Below are 22,876 nucleotides of genomic sequence, written 5' to 3' on the forward strand. Positions count from 1 at the left end.
ACTTTTTTCTAAAGAATGCAACACAGCACCTGCCCAACATGTCCAGGACAAAAATTTTGTCTAAATTATGAGTTATGGTAATATTAATATTCTAAGTATGGGTCATCGCATATAGTTTTTCATCTCGGACAATGGTCACTTTAAAAACTATTGTAAATCTTCTGTCAAAAAGATAATATCCGGAGGCATGGCCGGAACCCGGACAATGGGTCATGGGAAGGGTCAAATAATGTCACGTCAAAACCTGAAGTGACCATTGGTCAACGACACTGGACAGTAGAAATAATAGTCATAACTATTTCAAACTGATATTAAGCATTAAATTTGCTTTGTTCGATGTGTCTGGAGAACAATGCATATTTTAATGAGGGAAGATTTTTGTAATTTTCGGAGAATAACAGCTTTTTGACATGATTGTTACCATAGCTGTTTTAATAAGGCGGGAGATTTGACATTTTACTCCACGCATGTCTCTGAGAGCTCTTCAATTATTGGTTCTATGAACCCATTTCTAATATACTGCCTCTTTGATCATTATTGTACAAGGAACAAAGTACAATGGGTTTCATCTTTACACTTAATGAAATAAAAGTTACGTGGATTGGGTACATGCAATTAGCTTGCATTACTGAAATCTTTAGAATTGAGAGTTATCGTCCTTTCCTTGCACTTTACTAATTATCGAATGTGGGCAATTATTTCATTTTCTGAAAAATACACGAATGCTCAGGAAAATGTTCGATTTTAAAGTAGGAAGAGTGAAGTAAAGACATTTTAGCTTAAAATTATTTGACATTAATATTAATGTTTATTTTTCTGCAAATACTAAATAACCCGTGATAAAAAAATAGCATACATACAAACTGTGTATACAAAAATCGATTAAATTGTACAAACACATTATTATTATCACATCTTATCTTATTAACATAAACGACATCGTAGCAAATTAGTCAGTTATCATTTTTTTGTGATGTTTTAGGGGACGAACAATTGATTCTGAGTTGGATGCGGCTGGCATATTTTAAATAAATACTCTGGCCCTGACCAGGTTTAAAATGCATATTCTGGCCTATATCTCCTAGAAAAAACATTCTGACCAAATTCCAGATCCTAAACACAGTGAAATGGAATTAATAAACTTGCCAAATGTGATATAAATTCATATGCTGACCCTCAAAATTAAAAAAAGAAATGTTCTGACTCCACTTAATGTGCCAGCCTCCCCCCTCAGAATCAAATTGTCGTCCCCATATGTTATTATTTATTTACGAAATGATGAAGAAAGAAAATTGTGTTTAAGGCCATAAAATTTTAATTCATTTAGTAGCAATGGATCAGAAAGTTACTTTTTTGCTTGAAACAATGAACGAAGAACATAACACTAAATCTATTAACATTTTTTTTTAAGTTGTGTCCCCTTTTTTTCTTTGGCAAAAGTTTATATATTATTGATAAAAGACTAGATAATATTTTTCTCTTGGGAACAAATAAATATGTATCAAGAATTTATTCAAAGGAAAAATATTTGCATGAAAACCTTAGAAAGTATAAGAAAATTAGAATAATGTAACCTCATTTAAAAGCATAAATACCTTAATATCACGATTCCGTATGAAAATAATTTTCAAAAATTACGATCATGAGAATTAAATTAATATATCCCTTTTTAATTATCAAAAAGTAAAAGAACTTTCAAAAGTTTAATGATATAACTCTAATTGATATGACACAAGTTAAGTTATATAACGAAACTTCAAAGAAAAATTCGCGATGACACTTAGTCATAGAAAAATGATAAACATGTGTTTTTAATGTTTCTAACGGGATAATTTGCATTCCAAGCTTATCTCAGGCGTGAGAATCTTCTCTTTAATTTGTTTAGAAACAAAATTCTGCATTTTCTTTCCCATGTCTATACCGGAGGTCATTCTAGTAAAATTATGACAGTCTGACGCAATTTGTTTTAAACTATAATGCATTTAATAATATTTAAATCTTTTCTGAGATTAAAGCATAATTTATACAATGACAATTCTAAATCATGTAAGTTATACCTTTAAAAATCAATTATTTTACTATTTTGTCATATTGTGGTTTACATTATATCTTTTTATTATTATTATCATTAAGTTATTATTATTAAATCATTGTTTTTGTTGTTACATTTGCATTCATCTGAATAGTTAAATTCACTTCCTAAACCATTAAATTGGTTGAATAATTAGGACTTTTTCAATTACACGAAATTACATTACATTTCAAAGTTATGTAAAATCCAAGGTTATGAAATCAAATTATGATAAGCAAAACTCAAGAAATATATTCATTTCTAGATATATATGTTTTTCATAATTTAAACAAAGTAGACATTTATATACCATTGTTTATGCATGTATAATTTCCCTGATAAATTAGTAACCACTTGTTACGGTGTAAAGAAGTGACGTGACTAATATTTAGATGAAAATTTACCTCTTAATAAATAAATGTCATGATGAAGGTATTGGGCGCTTTTTTCAAGGAGCCAGGAAAATAGGGAAATGGATTTATACTATGGATTGTTAATTCAGTAGACAACTATTATAATTTAAGTACATTTCAAGGGAAATAAAATGTTTTCCTGTATGGCGAAAACTACAAATATATAGTAATACCACAAATGATAACTTTCATGCCATTATATTTCCTCTTTTTTCTTTCTTTTCTGTTGTCTTTTATTTGTTGAATGTTGTTTCTTTTGTTGTTGTTGTTGTTTTTTTTTTTTTTTTTCACTTTTGAATAATTTTGTCATTTGGCTTATCTTTGCATTTAATTAGATAAGGAGTTAGGTTTTTAAGATAAACATATTTACCAAAAACAGGGAGAAATACGAGAAAAGATTTTGCAGCGGCAGTTCCCAACATAACGATCATAAAGCATTAATGGCATACATTGAATGTACAATGAAGTTACTGTCTCTTTGATATGTTTTTAAAGACGAACAAAGCCTGATTCTTTAACAAACTTTTACTAGTTTAACGTGAAGCAGGCAACATGATCAGATAACGTATGATTGTTTGTATAATCGCCTCATCCTATCAGAGCAACAGGCTTCTCATCTAACTCAGAAATAGTTTCACAAATGAAATGCACATTTCCAGCAAATGATATTTGTCAATGATAGCAGAAGTGGAGATAAAACGTGGGAAAATTCTGTAAATGTTGTGCATCACCGGATGAATCTGTCTTCTAAACAACACAAGTACCTTAGGCTCATTAGCAGACGGCCACCGTGGCTCGTGCGAACGCGAGGGAAATATCGCTTGGTTCATTGCTCAATTAAACATCATTTGAAAAGGTAACTTTTTGACAAAGGTAATACCAGGATACACTTGACATAATACTGATATCATACTGATCTGTTATAATTATTGTATTACGCAGAAGCTGCGTGTCACGTGTAAAGTTAATACTTTATTGGGCATCATTTACTTTTCTCTTAGTCGCTGCGTAAGCCGTGGGAAACTAGAAATGAGGAAATCTGAAAGGGAAAACCAAGGGAAAATTAAAATTAGGAAATACAACACTTTAAGCATATCTTAACCCAATGCTGTGTCTTGTCATTTTAAAGGTTCGGATCTTTTATTGACATCTTACGACTGCTAATATGCTTTTATTGGGTTTGCTAACGAGATGTAATTTTGTAAAATAACAAAAGACATTCTTAATGATCACCCCGTCTTTATTTCAAAGACGATTTAATATCATAATTGAATGGGAGAATATTCTGGTATAATTCTTAATGCCTTCTTATCACTTCATTTAATTTCAATTGAGGATCTAAGACAAGATAAATTGAAGCTGTCTTTTTATTGCGGAAGGCAATCAAACAAATCGGCAAGGTCAGCCACGAAGGCATGCGTCGAAGTGAATGGACATGTTCTGCACTGAATACAGAACAAACCGATGAATTAGTTGTTTTAATAATAGCTTTTATACCTGAATTACTTGATTGATTGAGTGGTATGTACAACATATTTTGAGCTTCAAAACCCAAAAGGGCTGGTTAGGTCTAATTAATTTTTCTGAATGCTTGAATTATGACTAGAATGCCCAAATTTGTTCAAAACATCTTTAAGTGACAGTGACACCTTTCTAGTCGAAATGAGCAGGTTGTTGAAATAATAAAATCGATGTCAATTCTACGACAAATGGAGGGTAATAACAAAAATTATGGGCATAGTCGAGGACAAATCTGTTTAATAAAGGACAATATCAGGAAAAAAAACCGGAAAGTTTTAAACTATCGTGATGATCCAGATTTGGTGCGGACAATTCGGATGGAAAGTTAAATGTCCGAGTTCCGTTGTGTTCTTTAAACCTTTGATTAAATCATAGATTACTGCATGGATTATGTCCATTGTTAAATATAGTGTCTCACCACTGTGTACAAATAAACGATTTAAAATATAGGAATTATATTTGAAAATGAAAACAATGCACAACCTGTATAGGACAGCCATTGGCAATTAGGTAGCATTATTTAGCACCTAGGCAACCTCACTTTATAAATTATACACACTCTCCACCAATGGCCTTGGGTTTTGTCAACATGTCACTGTAACCTTACAAGATGATTTCCTTTTCATATGAACAAAAGATTATCCATTGGTTACATCATATCAGACAACGCCTCATCTTTGTAAACTTTGGTATACAAGACAAGATTTTCTCATGCCATTTTCATGACCTCCCTCGTTATTGCGATATGAGAAATGAGAGAACATGTTTTTGTAATAAAGAGGGTGGTAGATTTTATCAGTTTGAAGTTTTTTGGCTGGGACAGTGCTATCTCAAAGATGGGATTTTTGTCAACAAACTTCTTCAATCATCTCGTTCATAATTACCACCAAGTGATTTTAAACACAAACAAACCGATTGCGTTGCAAGGCAGATGAACACAACCCCATCTCAATTATATATACATTCCCATGCCAAACATCTGCACGGGAATTAGATAGGAAGTACTATTTAGTCGCTGTTATAAAGGGGAATTTGAAAACAGCTACTAACTATTGACGTTTCAATGTGGGTGACATAATTTTACGACTCTGTTTTCTTTTTTTTCCACTACAAGTTTATAACTGTCTTCATGTTTAGGTGAACTGATTAAAGTCAACGAAAGACTTCACCAACAAACTGGTATTTTTTATATGTTATTATATTATTTGTTTTTTTTTTTTTTTTTTGGTGTGTGTGTGTGTGTATGTTTTTTGTTTTGTTTTGTTTTATTTTTTGTTCACTTTATTTTTATAAATAAATAGAATTCAGTAAAATCAAATGTTTCTCTCATGTAACACTACGATATTCATGACCACAAAACTTCCAGTAGCTCGTTTATCTGACAAATAGAATAGAAAAGAATAGAATAGAATATATTATGACAAAGTTTTGCAAAATTGAAGAAAGTTACACATGACTTATACATGACATACATATACCATTTGTAATGTACAGTGTGATTTCCTATCATTTCTTTGTTTTTGATTGCTGTTGCTTTTACCGTTTGGTTTGTTTGTTTGTTTGGGGTTTTTTTTTTTTGGTTTTTTTGTTTTTGTTATTTTTTACATTAAGCAGTAATCGTCGTTTCTTGTTTGACGTTTTGTCTAATTACACATGCAATCTTAAATGTCATCAATGACTATACATCCTTACTCAGGTGACTCTAAACCACTCAGCATCAGATAGGAAGGTTTGTCCATCAAATCGTTTCAAATGTATTTTATTTCCCTGTTATTGCTTTAAGATGACTGAGAGTACATTAAGATTTAAATAATTAAAGAGTTTAAATCTAAGTTTAATGCATGTAGTAAATATGGTAAATAATCATTACAAATCAAAATATTTACACTTTACCCTATAATCATCTTTAAGGATGTCTCTGAGATGATCCCACATGGTACAGGTCCAGATATAATCAATACGATCACTAAATGTTTCTCGATTAATTTAAGAGGCTAATGAAAGGGAATTGTAAAAAATGATCTACTTATCTTTTTTACAATTAATGTTACAAATGATTTATCTAATATTTATTCAATGACAACTTTGTAATTATTTTGTAACATTGAAATATAACGATAAAATGATAAAATAATATTTCATGCTATCCTCACAATAGCCTTATGCAATTGCATATTGACTCCCTGTGTGTCAAATGCTAGATGTAATTAAATTGCTTTTGAGCTATTCTAATAAACTTGATCATAGTTCTGCTTAAACTGTTCTTGTGATATTTGGCGCGTAAATTAATTTGTCTAGCTAAACGTAATCGTACCCACTGATGTTACACTCTATATTTGTGACAGTTTTTTATATATATATAATGAAGAAGGCAAGCGAAAAAAAAATTTTTTTTATTTGATAAAGATAAGAAAAAAATGCATCATTTAAATTGTATTGTTTTCTGGGTTTTCAGTGAGTTTTTTAATCGATCAATAAATAATACCTACAGGAAAACAAAAAAAAAACTCACGTGTTCGGGGATTAGGATGCAATTTAGTATTTTGCAGATTGGGAATAGCAAATTATTGTGCAAAGTAAAAGAATGGTAATAAAAAAAAATCTTTTAGGAATTGGAATTGATGAAACGGTGTATTGATGGTGGGCACTTTTAATGATGCATAAAAATTTGTGACGGTTTTTAATAGTGAATCGTAATTAGGAACGGTAAATATGTACAGTTGAGTTTGAATTGATGTTCCTGAGAATGGAAAATGATAGGTAGGTGAGAACAACAAACGGTGTATAAGATATATGACAGGTGGACAATTAAAACGTGGCAACAGCTAAACATTTCTAAAAGGGAATGACGAATCGAAAATGCAGATTGAAGATACTTGAAAAAATGTGTATTGGAAAAGACACATAGAGTGTAGTGGAACTGTTGATATTGGTGGGTTGGTCGTGTTAATTGTAAAGGATGTCTTTAGAAAAGCTATTTGTGTGACATTTTAGATAATGCTAATTTTAACGAAACTGTGTTAATGCTTTGTAAGAAGAATCACGACAAAACTTTTTTAACTTTTGTTAGGAGATTGGGTATGTAAGAATTCGAGATGCTTATTGTTGTGTAATAGGTGTAATATGTATTGGTTGACTGTAGACGTGTAAATGATGCATAGTGTGAATTTAATTAAACGAAATAAGGTTTATATGAAAGGACTGATTGGAAACATATTAAAAGAACACGCCATGGAGTAGTTAAGAGTTTGTCATCAAACTTCAAGGACAAGTTTATTCTACGAACAACAATATCATGGTAAAGCATTGCAATGTTTTATATGGCCAGAAGTACGAAACATGAGAAAATAAAACACCAAAAATGTACTACTGTTACAGAGTTTTGTTTCCCTATCACCGGTAATATAAAGCAATTAGTTCATCCATAATAATATCAGTATATAGTTTATTCAGTACATCCCCCTTTTTATGAAGACAACCGTAATTTTAATACCTGTATAATTGCAATTTGTTTTTGCTTGACGAAAGTCTACCTTACTTGTATTAGCAAACAGTAATACTTCGTTGAAATCCAACGTCTCCGTTCAGCAGAAGATAAATAAAGTTTATTTTTTACGAGTGTCATAATTTATATATTTGCTGTAATATTTGATATATTTTACCTTAACTGCATAATTGCAATATATTTATCCTTTCCTTCAATACATTCTACATTTCAATATATTGGTAAATGCACTTTCTCTTGTTGCTTGTCATGAAAAGTGCATGTCATTTGTGTAAGTACACAATATGTTTTCCTCTCGAATCTTACAGCGCCTACTTTTTTCTACATCCCAATATAAACCGAGCCCAACATAGACGAGTGTCATATTTTATCTACTTGCATTGCCATATATGACATTTTTTATTCTAATACTTCACGTCCCCAGCTATTGTCGGGTGGCACAATATATTCATAGTGCACCCGTTAACATAATCTTATCCTTTCTTGTTACAAAAAGACGAAAGGGACTTAAGCAAGGTCTCTGAAGTTTGAGTAAATACCCCCAAATAAGATTACAGAAGAAAGATAATAAATTTCAATTTTCTCCAGAAGAGTCATCATAAAGCTCTTCAGGTGACACGAGCATTGTTAAAATCCATCTTAAAAACATTTTTATGATTTAAATCATCGATATTTCATTTGCCCATTTAATTAATTTCCTTCTTCTCAATGCTCCGGTGATCAGAACATTTTTGTCCAAAGGAGAAATTTCCATTGAAATGGTATGACAGTATATAATTCTTGCCTCTGCTTTTAGGTACAACTGTGTTTCTATAAGTCGCTCTATTTCCCCCGATAGATGATTAGTTTGGGACAATTAACGGAAAAACTATTCACATCTACACATCTTCTTTAAAAATTAAACTTTTTTATAATGAAAACAATAGTTACGTGATATCTAATAGTAATCAAGGGAACCAAGGTTATAGCGGTAATCAAAGGAATGTAATCCAGGGACAAAGACCAAACATGGAAAACAGACATACACAACAAAGAACATATAGTAACTATAATCATACATACAAAGTAACAAAAGCAAATGAGCAACTCGGACTCCATGGACCAGGTGCACCGGTAGGTTAAGCGTCCTCTGCTTTTCTAGAAACACCCGCCGAGTTTTAAGGCACTTTGTTGTTTTTTATGTCCAAAAAGAATATGTAGGTCTAATGACAATAGATAGGAAGTACAACAGTAATGCAGTTTCACATAATTTGAGAAAAAGTAAAGTACAACCAACAAGCGTATTTGCACCGCTTTTTTTTGCAGTGTTCTCAATACTACGATTTTGAGATTCCGAATAATCGAAGGTATCAAACCAATTCCTAAATGAAACAATTTGTTGAAGATTTTACAATAAGCAAACTCAGTCTGTCAGTTGGACATGATCATGAAATATTATTGTCTCCCGGATACATTGACCAATTTGTATACTTTACCCCTGATTGAAACTGGTGTTAAATCAAGGGGAAATAACTAATTTATTTAATTGGAACTGTATACCCATGACATTTCATATGATACACATTCGAATGTTTTTATCATGTAGAATGACAGTCCAATGGACAATGACGGAATGATCTTGTCCATTCCGTCAAATATTGATATTAACGCTATCTTGGAGACGGCGGGCAGGTGCTCCTTCAAATGTTGCATTATGAATAGTCCTATAAGCTTTGAGAAAATATTTAATGTATTTTCTTCCTATTTGACTTCTGATTGAGATAAAATCATTGATGAACTAAGTTTTTTATTTAAAAATGTGTAATATTAACTTCGTATAACTGACAGAAATGCATTAAATGTCATATTTTCTCATTTTTTATTTCATTTAATAGATTCTATAACTGTCTGATGGAGCAACAACTGATACAAACACGGCAAATTTATTATATCTTGTTATATATAATAAAGTGAAAGATAGAATGTGTACAAAGATTTTAATAGCAATTATTATCGTCGGATAACATTTCATGAAATGATGTATTCGGAGACAGTACCATTTAATACAAGATTGATAGTAATAAATTGTTAGGCGATATCATTTTTACGCTTAAGAGTAATCACATTTTGTACATTCGAACCACAAATATTTTTGAAACAGATTAAGATTATTTCGATGATTTGAGTTCTATCATAATCGGAAATCTTCACATTTAAATGCTAGTAACATTGGTGCAAAGTGATCTTTAAGGAAAAAAATAATTTCTCAGAGCATTTAACAGATGACACTTTAGATACAACAAACTCGTCGTTTTCTATAATGGGAAATGTCTCTATAAAGGAAGAATAATCAGTTACGCAGACATCTTTAAGGTGATGCACAAGTTACACGCAAAATGAAACAAGATGCCTTTATGCGCTTGGTTATTGCAACAGTTTCTCCTATAATTTATTTTATTTATTACATGGTAGACTGCAGTTTTATCACGCTCGTTATCTCATTTGCATGTGATCTCTTCTTTCCGATTTAAAATGTGAAATTTATTTTGAAGCGAACAATGTGGTACCAAAGGGCGTTTTTCTACTAATCTTCGTAATCGAAAATATAAGCATGCGCAAGATCAGTTACATCATTTACTCTAATATGCTTCATTACATTTCTTTTAAAACTGATACAGTTAAACGCATGCAAGATTTAGATAAATTCTAATTAAGAGACAGAAAACTTGTTAAATTAAAATATGAATATCTATTGGTTGCATGTAAAACAGATATTGTGGTTTCTCTTCTCAGTGATGATTGGCTTAATCGAAGGTAACGAAGAAAAATATATGAATTATAAAAGTACTGTGATTGATTCATTTTACCTTATGTCAGCATGCTCTATTCCCATATCATACCAAATTAAATTAAAAGTAAAGTGAAATTGTTAGTTTGTTATGTCCGCTTGTCCAGTTCCATCCACAAATTTATTCTCTTTATCTGAATTATAGTTATAACTGGAAAGAAATAATTACGGCCACATATGTATATAGGGCGATAATAACCAATTTGACATTTTAAAAAGAGGTGAGTCTCCCTCAATAATAGCTTTCTAAAGTATGTTTTAGTTTTTTATCATTTGAAGGGGATGCGTAGGATTGCATATAGTCGCGTCAAAATTAGACTGCAAAAAGGAGGAGTTGATAAAAGCCGTAAATGAATAAGACAATGATGACTTTTTTATTTGCTCTTCCATATATTGATTCGTATCTTAAAAACCAAATCGAAGTGCAGTGCGTATCGTTTAGTTGACAGCCAGACATTAAATAATACCACGAACGCGCGCCGATCAACTATGTCATTAGTCCAATGTCATAAACAAGTATTAGGTTCATATTCGTTGTGTAATATCTGTCTCCGATTGAAAAATAGATTTTGTTATGATAGGTCTAATAACTACTAAATTGTAATAAGGGTGTTCGCATGACTATATTTTAATTTGGTTGATTAACTTACCAAAACAAGCACACACATGAATGCTGTAAATGATGAAGGCACAAACGGATTTACTAGTTTAGTTGTGGTTATAGTGGTAAATAATACAGCATTTGGTACCGAGAAGTAAACTGTCTATTTCATCGATATCTATTGAACATTGATTTAAAGCGACTAACAACCACAGGTACGAAGAGGAACAATTTTATTAATTATCACTTGCTATCTTGAACTGTCAATATTCGAATAGAAAATTTTGAATATAGGTCAAAATACAAAAAGACTTTCATCTGTCATTTTTTTCTGGTATTGAATTAATTAAATCACACTGAAGAGTTTTGAAAAGGACTTTGTAAAATTTGTAGAGACCAATTAACATCGACGTATACCTAGAATTATTTTCTATCTCTATCTCATACAAATAGAAGACTGGGCTAATTGTCTTTGTGCTTATTTGACAACACTTGGAATGGTCGTCAGAAAAGTTTTCGTGATAGACCCTTTTGGCACTATTTGTTACCCATAACATATCTTGTGTTGTATCTCGAGACTCTTCAAATCAATAGATAATTCATCAACAGTTTAATTCGATTAACCATTACATTTTTTAGCTTCTTAACCAACTTGCTTTGTCATTGTATTTATCTTACCGAACAAAAGATAACGTTTAGTGTACCAAATTTCGATTTCTTGCTGAAACTAAACAGATTGTAAGTACCACTGTGTTATTGAAGGTTGGCAAAGTATTCTATGTGAGAGAGTTACTGGCCATACATGTAGCATTCTTAGTCATAGGTTGATTATGTTTTGTGTGAAAAAAAAATGAAAAAAGCTAAACATTGAATACACAGGATCCCTTTTTTCGTATCGTATTTATCAGTTAATTTTTTTAATCATTTCCATTCACTTTTTCACTTTTATTACTTGTAGATAACATTTTCGTGCTAATATCCAAAGTTACATTTGAGCGCAAAATTACGTCCCAATTAAATGAACGCAAAATTACGTCCAAATAAAATGAACGCAAAATTATGTCACAATAAAAAACAAATGTCACTGTTGATAACAATTGGGACTTAAGGAGGAGACTTAGGGTAAGAGACACAATGTTACAAATCATTGGAATGTTTGTATTCACCACATTACATCAATCTTATGTAAGCATCAAAGTAACTCGGACTGATTTCATTCTGTTTCAAATAAAAGCTTGAATGTGCTTTTTGAAATTTATTTGATACAAACATATCACTGATTTAAAGTATTATTTCTCTTACCCTAGATTTAGCTCCTTAAGAAAGTTAAATTCGACAAATGACAGAATATATGACAGATTGTCAGGCACGATCAACGAAAACAGTATCTTTATGTAAAAATCTTTTGAGAAAGTAATCAAGGGAACCAAAAGGTGAAGCAATATCATATGGTTTCTATCATATAACATAATTGTCTCGAATTATTAACACAAATTTAGGGTTTGTGAATTTATTTATAATCGACTCAAAATAATTATCTTGAAGTATAGTAAAGCTTATTACTTTGGAAGAATTATCTCCCCTTCATTGTTTAAAAATACAAGCCTTTCCATGTTAATACGCAGGAAATTATGATTTATATTTGTTTTCTTTATATATAGTAGTATATCATTTGGAAACGAATGTGTATACTTAACCAAACTTACAGGAATGTAGTTAATTTTATTTAGTCAAATATTAAGTATTTCTCAAGCTAAGAATCATGCAAAATGTGATACATAGATTGGAAAGCCTACATATTTATATTTTTGATATTTTGTTTAAAATGTTACATTTAACAGTAATTAAAATGTGCTTTTTCATATATCCCATGCTCTTGGGAGATAAAATGTATATAGAATGTACTGTAGAATTCAAATAAAAGGGAGATAACTCTGTAAATGACACTATAAAACAAAACTGTTGGATTTTCAATGTGGATTATCTCCTGAGAGTTTTTAGAATGTAATGCAAAATTATAAATTTCATCATGTAGACCTAACAAAGCAACTTAATAACAAAAATAAAAGTAAGTAGCCTTTTTTTATTTGGGGGAGGGGGTGTTGTATCACATTTTATACAATTTGCATGACTCTTATAAAGACTGTTATTTAAGTTTAAGAATTCTAGCAAATAGCTGTATTAACAGATAGTTATTTCTGTCGATCTCGGGTCATTTGAGTTTATGATCACTGTTATTTTAATGGTTTCCTTGACTTATCTGCTAATGTAAAGTGACTCAATAGTCGGTTAATCGATTGCTCACATAATACTTTATCATTTTATCTAGACCAAATATTAAAAATAAACTGGTATGTCGGTTGTTTGTTTAACAATTGAAAGGTCTTTCCCTTGAAAACTTTCTCTTTGTAATATACAAATTAAAACATCTACAACAGTTTGACTTTTTGCACTTGGTGACCTTGTCGAATGCAATTGTTTATTTTTCCATCATGACTTTTGTAATGTCAACTCGACGACCCTTCGATAGATATACAACAACCCTACTTTCTGTGAACTTTAGAATTTTGCAATTATTAACCCCAACTGGGTTCTTTTTCTGTATAAATAAATTGAAATTTGAGATGTACACATTATGACCTTTAATTTGATATGTGACAACCTAACTATATAAACAACTTAAGTTTCGCACTCATTGACCTCACTCAAGTCATTTATTTCGAGACAAAACATCGATATTTCGGATGTACGCATTAAAACCTTTCATTTGATATGCAACAACCTTACCCTCTAAGAACTTTAAATTTTTTGCATTTAATGACCCTACTATTTGAACATGTATTACTTATCATGGTTTAAACTCTGATTTTTGAAATGTGCTCATTTAGACCTTCAAAATGATATATTACATGACCCCCTTCGATAAAGTTGAAAAATGATGCAATATCAAATCTATAAATAGGTATTGATGAAATTTATCAAACAATCGGAAAACATGAAACTTTTAAGTTGTTCCAGTATTATTGGTTTTTTAGATTGATTCTTGGTATATTGTGATACAGTTGTACTTGTGAAGATCTTTCATTCTGTGGAATGACCATTTGAGTGTCTGCTGTGGATTTTAAAATATATACCCCGCTCTCAAAACTTACAATTTCAATAGATCCAAAACTAGACAAAATCTGTCAAATCTGAAAACTGTATGATAATTTGCAGAACATATACAACAACATTTGGGCAATTTTGGAGCTCATTTTGACACCAATGATAATTAAGATATGATGCAATAACAAACTCCAGAACCAGAAGTCGTAGAGACATGAAACTACCAACATACATCTTAGGTTTACCTGACCTTGAAAAAACTTACAAGGTCAAGGTCATACGTTTATATCAAGGTCACAAACCGGATTCTGCAAAACTTTTAAATTGTTATAACTTTTGAATAGACGGTCTGACAGTTGTCAATTTTGTCTCAAAATGTAGGGCGTATCGAGAGGGTCATTCCATACGCTGTATGTATTCACTTATCTCTTGTTGTTTTCTCAATATCAAGGCCTGTAATTTTGCAATGAGAAGGCTTTCTAGCACTCTATGAACTTTGACCTTGGATGCAAACGAAAGGTCGCATGGACCAAAGATCATTGATGAAGGTCCCATGTTTCTACAATTTCTGGTTCTCGAAATATAAATTTGAAAAACTTAAGTATGATATTTCAAGAGATATAACTCCTGTATTGTTTGATAATGAAATACATGTTTATTCATTAGGTATTCATCTTGTGTACATGAAACAGTTTTTAGATTGTCTATCTATTATGGTTTTCAAAATATGATAGATTGAAATAAATTGTTTTAAGGGGACATAACTCTTAAAGATGATGATGAAATCCTTAGCAGGGTCATTTCCTAATTGAACCTGATGATATCTACATGTTCACTAAATATAGTCATGATATCCTGAAAAATGAGTTCGGGGGACCGTGTTGACAAAACCGCCAATAAACGGGAGATAACTTCTACAAATGGATAATGGAATCCTTCACAGGATCATCTTGTAAAAGTCTTTAGTGAGCTCTATCGATGGTTCAAATGTGGTAATGATATCTTGAAAGATGAATATGGGAGAGCACGTCAAAGAAAATTTTGCAAATAACGGAAGAATACAAAAAAAAACATTAAAAAAAACAATAAGGTCTTTTCCTGGTAGGGAAAGCCCTTTAAAAAGGAGTAAAACACGGCGTCGTAAGAAAACCGATGTTTGACTTCATTCCGGATTGATTTTTTACTCTGCAATTCAACATGCATATGTTGATTTTATCATTGTACCTATCTACGTGTTCACATGGAAAATGTTTTCGGTATTAACCCATTGCACTAATAGTGTTTCAATTTTCATATTATATATCGTACTCTTTATTTTTACGTAATAAAGAGATTTGACCTGTTAAATGAATTGCTAATTACCATAGTTCCTGACCTGTGTATGCACTCTTATATGTACAAGTTAATTTTGATAATTTCAATTTAATTTTTACATCGTATCATTTTTATTATGTAGATCAAATAACTTTTAAACAAACTGTTTTTCATCCTAATTCTATACTTCATGTTATACACAGTACTACATGTTTCACATGTATTCCAGTAATTCGTCCGAGTATAATTATATTCGGATATTGGTTTGCATATAATTATGATTTTACATGTATTGCACATCGAAATTGACAAATATGACTGGTGATCTTGTATTTTGAATGCAGAATAGTTTGTTTGCTAGAGTAGACATATTTAATATATCAAACACTGCAGCTAAATAATTATGACAGTAACGAGACTGTAAGTACAAATAAAAATTGCGGAAAAAGACATCCGGGACCTTTCGATTTCGGTATAGTGAAAACGAACTGCAATTTCTATGGGAATAGAGATGGAAATGCTATTTTGAGAGGGGTAGGAACAATAATGAATTAACGAGAATTAGAAATTACGTATCGATACTATTTCATTGCTTATATACAAACTTATGATATTATATATCAAGTGTACAAACTTCATGGGAATAAGACATTAGTGACTGCATAGAAATTGGGTAATTTATGTCTTTTTAATGCTATATGACTATTGTGTTTTTATGGCAATTTAGATAAGGGTAATAAAGTGGATATCAAAAGAATGAAATCCAGGGACAAAACCAGACCGAAAAAACCGACACACACAACAAAGAACATAAAATAACCAAAATAATACGTACAAAGAAACAAAAGTAAAATGTGCAACTCGGACACCTCTAAAAACTTGGCGCATTGACCAGGTGCACCGGTAGAAATACCCGCCGGGTTGCTCATAAAAAGTCAAGTCCGGGGTGTGACCTGATGTGGTTACAACAATAATGTCTTCATGCTACTGGAACAAGGATTTCATAATTGAAATTGAAAATGTGGTCTCACTGTGAATGACCTCGTTATGAAAATGGGGCAACAATATCTTCTTTATCTTGGGCAATTATGTCGTCATGAAATTTAAGGCAAAGTTTTTTTGATGTGATTGGGTTAATTCGGTACTCACGCGCATGTGAAACTAGCCGATGATGCTTTGATCGAATTTTGGGAAACGGTGTATTCATGGATTAGTAATGATGCCTGCATAGAAATGGGGCAAAGATGTCTTCATGGAAATCAGGGTGTTCATGTTCTCATTTGAATGGGGCAATCATGTCTCAACCCGAATAGGACACGGGTGTCTTTATGGGAGTTGAGTAATGGTGTCCTAATTTGCATTTGGTTATGTTAGTTTTATAGGAATAGGTACATATATTTTTAAAAACGGCCATACATTCTTTGAGAATACTTGAATCTTCCAAGGCGGCTTTGATTTACCTAGTATCTGGAAGATAAATCACCCTTATCCCTTTACACATGTCCTTATATGTGTCACTTCATAAATCGTGTAATTATCATGTACTTGGAAACATCAGCCCAAAAAAGACTCTTTTTATATCAATTTCTTTTTCTATGATATCTTTGGAAATTTTGAAATCTTAATTGGTAACAGAAATAATTTAGTCTAAATCAAATATTGTTTTGTTATATTATCGGAAAATCGACAGATTTAAATCTATAAATCAAATATGTAAAGATACGAAGCGGCCATGTTAAGTTTATAATAGATAATCCTATTCAGTCAGATCTCGTCTGTTGCTGGGAAATACCGCAAGAGGCTATCGGAGAAGACCTCCTTTTATTTTTACCAATGTACACAGAAAATGATATATCTTTGGTTGATGGTGGTCGATCTTGACTGATAGAAGATAAATGTCTGTTTGTGTCAAAATATTATCAAAACTATTGAAAAATAATGGAAGATCGAAATAGTTGGCAAACAACGCAGACTACAAGTTCACGCGGGTTCTGAATGAGGCCTGAAATAAACTTGAACTTAATTCATTCTGGAACCAGTCTAATTCAAAGAATTTTCAAACAAACGTAAATGAGTTGTATCATACATATACAGTTAACATTTACTCATTAAATTAATACGTATACCGTACAAAACTCTGAGAGAAAAATATATAAATTGTTTGATTTGTTATCTTACTTTGAGTGTTTGGGGTTTTGTTTAAGGGGTTAGAGGGTCTTGGTAAACTGCACTACTGAAATTCAGGGCACGATATTTTACATTAGGTCATAGGTATTTTCGACACAAAAAAATTATAATTTCAATCCTTTTTAATATATTATATCCTTATCAAACAATCAATGTTTTTGCAAATGAATATTGCATCAAATGTACGTCTAAAGAGAAAGTATAGTTAAGTTGAAATATACATTATGATAAACAGTAAAACAAATATTCTGTTTTACATCATGTTTTACATCGAATTATTCTCATGATTCTTAAGCAAACACTAATTACAAAATTAGAAAAATGTTTTTTGTTTTTTGTTTTTGTTTTGCTTGATTCCTGTTTTGTATTTGTTTTTCTTAAGGGTTTTTCCTTTATTGTTTGTTTTTGCTTTGTTTTGTTTGTTTGTTTTTTTGCGTTTTTGTTTTTGTTTTTGTTTTTTGTTGTTTTTTTTTTCTTTTTTTTTAGGTTTTTTGTGGGGTTTCTTTTGTTTTTTAAGGGGTTATTTTATCAATTCACTAAAATACCAAACCTTCTTTCGTTTATAAGACTTTTTAACATCATGTGATATACATATACTTTTCGAATTATTGTGATATGAATCAAACCTAAAATAAAACCATTTATGAGATTGGTTCATAATACGTACAACTGTCGCCATTGATATCAGGTAAATGTAAATTTTGTGAATCTCTTGGCTGTCTTTGACAAACTGTGCGGATAATTTTCACTGATATTGGTAGAAAAATTACAACGCACCTCTTCCCATGTTATGACTAAGACAACTCTTTAAAATTCAAATTCTTTAGAACACTTGTTTTTCTTGTCTATCTCATAATTTCATTACTAATATCTACTCTAGTCAAAGCGTCTTTGATCTTTGACGAAAATATCTTTTACGTATTTAAAACGGCACCTTCCTATTCATTTAACTGTATTAACGTCGAGATAAATTTAACATAATTATTAGAACATTAAACTACATTAAAGTTAAATATTACACGAGATAAATGAACAGGTACATGTTTGTTCTCAATCGGGTAGGCTGAGGGCTCGAAAATCGAAAGCAGGTTTTTACCAATGTCATGAGATAAATCTAACATCCTGGTATTCTGCAATTTTTGCGATGCACCAAAAATAAAACTCAAGTTATCATATTTCATTCTAGATGTGATAGTATACACTGAAGTGACGTTTTTTTTTATTGACTATCTTGAGAAATGTGTTTTCTTCATTAAATGACACATTGAACTTACAGTTTAAATTGCGTATGTAACACAATCATTCATATCCGATATAATTGAATGCAATCTTTACTGAAGAAAACTTTCCACGAGGATTTTAAACTTTGCACTTTGTAATCACCATGTTCTTCTGTATCATTCAATTTTTGTCTTTATTCTATTTTGATATTTGTATTCGTTAAAAATATTCTACTAGACTATTCCATGGTTTTAGAAACCGATTTATTTAAATTATTTGAAATACATTTATGGTAATATCAACAACGTCTTGTATCGATCGATTTTTATATTTTATGGATAAAAAATATAACCAATATAAATATAAGTGACATATATGTGATGGACAGGGAGTATTTAAACAACATTTTAACAACTGTTTGTGAAACATGTATCTTCTATTTTTACCTAATTTAATTGACAATAAATATACAAACCGTTTAAAACTAATCCACAATTTATACAAATTTTATATTATTCGGCATTATTGTAATAAAATGCCATTAATAACAATTATTATTATTGTTGCGATAAACAATTAAATGGTTTTTTTTAATTCTGTTTTTATGCTATTGTTATTCAAAATATGCTTACTCGAAGACTCTCTGTACCAATGTTATGAAATGTATTTATATATCTACACTGTTAACTACTACCCATTACCCATCTACAACACAGTCTCTGCAATGCAGACGGATAGTGAATGAATATTTGTTAGTAAAGGTATTACTAATTACTTAAAACGTGCAAATAATGACATATTAGTATTGTATTTATCAATTCAGTAATTTTGTTATTACCCTTAATTTTTATTTTTATTTTCTCCTATTTATTGATCATGTTTTGACTATTGATTTAACAGCTTTTACCGTTGACAGTTTTATGCTGTCCAATTGTGTTCAAATCTACCAGAAATAACGAACCGGAATGGAAACAGGAGCGCGCAATTAAACCTGGTTTAACCCACCATTCTTTTCGGAAATGCCTGTACCAAGTAAGGACAAATACAGTGGTTTCCAACTTTCTGATTTTTATCCTGCTATTGTCATTTGTTATTTGAACTTTCTTTTTTTTTATTATTTCTTTTGAATATTGATCAGATTTTATCAGTTTGGTAATTTTGCTATAACCCGAGTCTTGTAGCAAGTTTATTGTTATATTAATTCTTATTACATTTTAATCTATAATGATTTTGCTTTCCGTCCACAATAATATCATATAATATCATATTGTTAGCATTTAACAGAGTAAAGTCACAAAATAAAATAGTAATAATTTTTTTTAAAAAAGTTCTAACTTCAATCCATCTAAGTCCAAGCAATTCATTTAAATCTTTAACATTTACATAAATATTGAAATTGTTTAACTAACAAATTGACTGTTTATTATCTTGATGAAGTTGTGACACTTGAAAACTACAGACAATAGAAACTAACAAATTATAGAATATTTGCCCATTTTTTTTAAAGAATGATGCACATGTCTACCTAAGGGGACATAACTTCACATCCTTCATATTTGTTTTTTCTTTTATCTTTCTCATAATACAAATTGGACTTGATTATAAAACATTTTGTGAGCCATGATTATCGATGATTTTTTATTGTATAAAACAAATTCATTTGATACTTTGTAAGTTTAAGATTCACTTTACTCTTTTGGTTGGTATTAAAATAATAAGACAAATTGTCACATATGTCTAGAATCTATAAACCAAAATCCTGCTACATTTAAATGAATTACAACATTAATCTATTACAGTTAACGTTAGGGATTTCCTTTTTGAGGGAATTCTCTCGTAATCAAACTTTCATGTATAAATACAACCAATTAAAAATTAAAGTCACGGAACGCCCGCTATTTTGCAGGTATAAAAGACAGATCTAAAGTGACAATGCCGTGTCCTGATTCACCTCATAGAATATTTAATATCGTATTTTGGGTAGATACTATAATAAGACAAGATAATATAATTTTATACCTGATGTATTCATCCGCCTTAAGTGTCAGTATCTGTAAGAATCAGGCAGTGGATGGAATGTGGTATGAAAAAACCCATCATTTAGAAAGTTCAATTTGACTATTTGAGCCAACGGAACCAAGGAAAAATAACAAAATTTTCCATATCATTTTGATAAATGTAGTTATAATGTAATTGAAATGCATTGAAAATGGAAACTTCAAGGGCTAATAATTCGGACAAACCTTCATTTTCTAAAATATTAAAATATTTCTGAGAAAATCCAATGATGCAGAGATCAAATAAAGGTCTTTTAGATAGGGAAAGTAACCTTGAGTGAAATTGTACTTTCAGACCGGCAGGATTTTGACATGCATGTTTCTTATTTTTGTCCCATTTTGCCTGTTTCTTACAAAAACATTCACTTAATACCGTACCAAGTAACCTTTCCATAGCAAATTTTGGCACTATTCATTCAATGAATGTAGGAAAAATCTCAATTATAAAAGTAAGGAGTACATCGTTCCTAAAATCTGCTCAATTATCAAAAGGTATTACACTGAACAAAATCATATTTCTCAGGTAAAATAGATGCACTTGTAAAATAATTACTGATATTGAAAATGATAAAGAATATAAATATTTTGACACTTTTTAAATGAATTTCATCTGAAGATTTATCTTCAATTCTTAAACTATCTATAGTTTGACCTTGTCGTATGGGAGAATTCATTAAAAGTACTACTCATTTTATCATATTTTGTGATGAATACAATGACTAGAAAGTTATTTATTTTTCACATCAAAATCTGTCTAATAAAACTGATGGAATTTTGTAAATTTTTACAGATGCACGTGTTCTGTTGTCAGTAAGTGAACCTGGACTAGCCTTTTATTATGTGAAATATTAAATGTAACTTTAGAAAAGTTTGAATCATGTAAATATTCAATATGAGATATTGCTTTTAAAGGAGTGAAATAAAATAGAAATAACAATTAAACAGAAGTTATATAGTATGTAATTTTAAAATGACAAGACTTCGAAAGAGTAATCAAGGGAACCAAGGTTATAGCGGTAATCAAAAGAATGTAATCCAGGGACAAAGACCAGACATGGAAAACAGACATACACAACAAAGAACATAAAGTAACTAAAATCATACATACAAAGTAACAAAAGTAAATGAGCAACTCGGACTCCACTAAAAACTGGGGGCGTAAACCAGGTGCACCGAAGTGTTAGCAAAGCTATTCTTATCCTAGAAAATTAATAAGGAATGAACCACTAAAAAGACAAAATTTGACTGTAAAATGTGCAACAAACAAATGACAGCAGTTATACTAATAATGAATACTAATAAAATGGACAGCATTTCAACAAAATGAATAATAAAAAAATGGACAGCATTTCAACAAATTGAATAATAATAAAATGGACAGCATTTAACAAAATGAATTACATTGAGATGGACAACACTCAAACACAGACATGAATTATAATAAGATGGACAGCATTTAAATTAAATAAATTATTACGAGATGGACAGCATTTAAACAAAATGAATTATAATAAGATGGACAGCATGTAAACAAAATGAATTATTGTAGATGGACAGCATTTATACAAAATGAATTATTGTAGATGGACAGCATTTAAACAAAATGAATTATAATAAGATGGACAGCATTTAACCAAAATGAATTATAATAAGATGGACAGCATTTAAACAAAATGAATTATAATAAGATGGGCAACATTTAAACCAAGAAATAAATGTGAATGTTATGGACAGCATTTAAACAAGCTAATGAATTATAGAAGATGAGCAATATTATTACAAAATTCTCTTGATAAATTGTCAATTTTCCTGTAATTCGTTTATTCTGAAAAAAATATAATGAGTATAAATCGTGTCAAATATCTTACTTACCAGGTTAGCTTTATTGTAATCATATGTCAAACTGGTCCTATTCTCTGAAAGCGTGAGAATCTGTCGGAATATTAAGTATATGGTTCCTAATTAGTACGAACAAATGTTCATTACTATATTTCTAAAATAGGAAAAAATAGATCGACCTAAAAAGGGTGACACTCTCAAAATGTCACTTTAAT

General features: G+C 30.6%; 1 long non-coding RNA gene across 1 annotated transcript; it reads right to left on the reverse strand.

Annotated features, from left to right (window-relative positions):
- Positions 1-2,994: 2,994 nt before the first annotated feature.
- Positions 2,995-22,844, reverse strand: LOC148600745 (uncharacterized). Its single transcript, XR_015917191.1, has 2 exons — positions 22,695-22,844; positions 2,995-3,523 (listed from the first exon to the last, which is right to left on the reverse strand). It is a non-coding gene; the product is annotated as an uncharacterized LOC148600745 (long non-coding RNA).
- Between the last annotated feature and the right edge of the window lie 32 nt (positions 22,845-22,876).

This window comes from Perna viridis, chromosome 12 (genome assembly GCF_037379345.1).
Source record: "Perna viridis isolate PV_CMFRI_1.1 ecotype Kerala chromosome 12, ASM3737934v1, whole genome shotgun sequence".
NCBI lineage: Eukaryota > Metazoa > Mollusca > Bivalvia > Mytilida > Mytilidae > Perna > Perna viridis.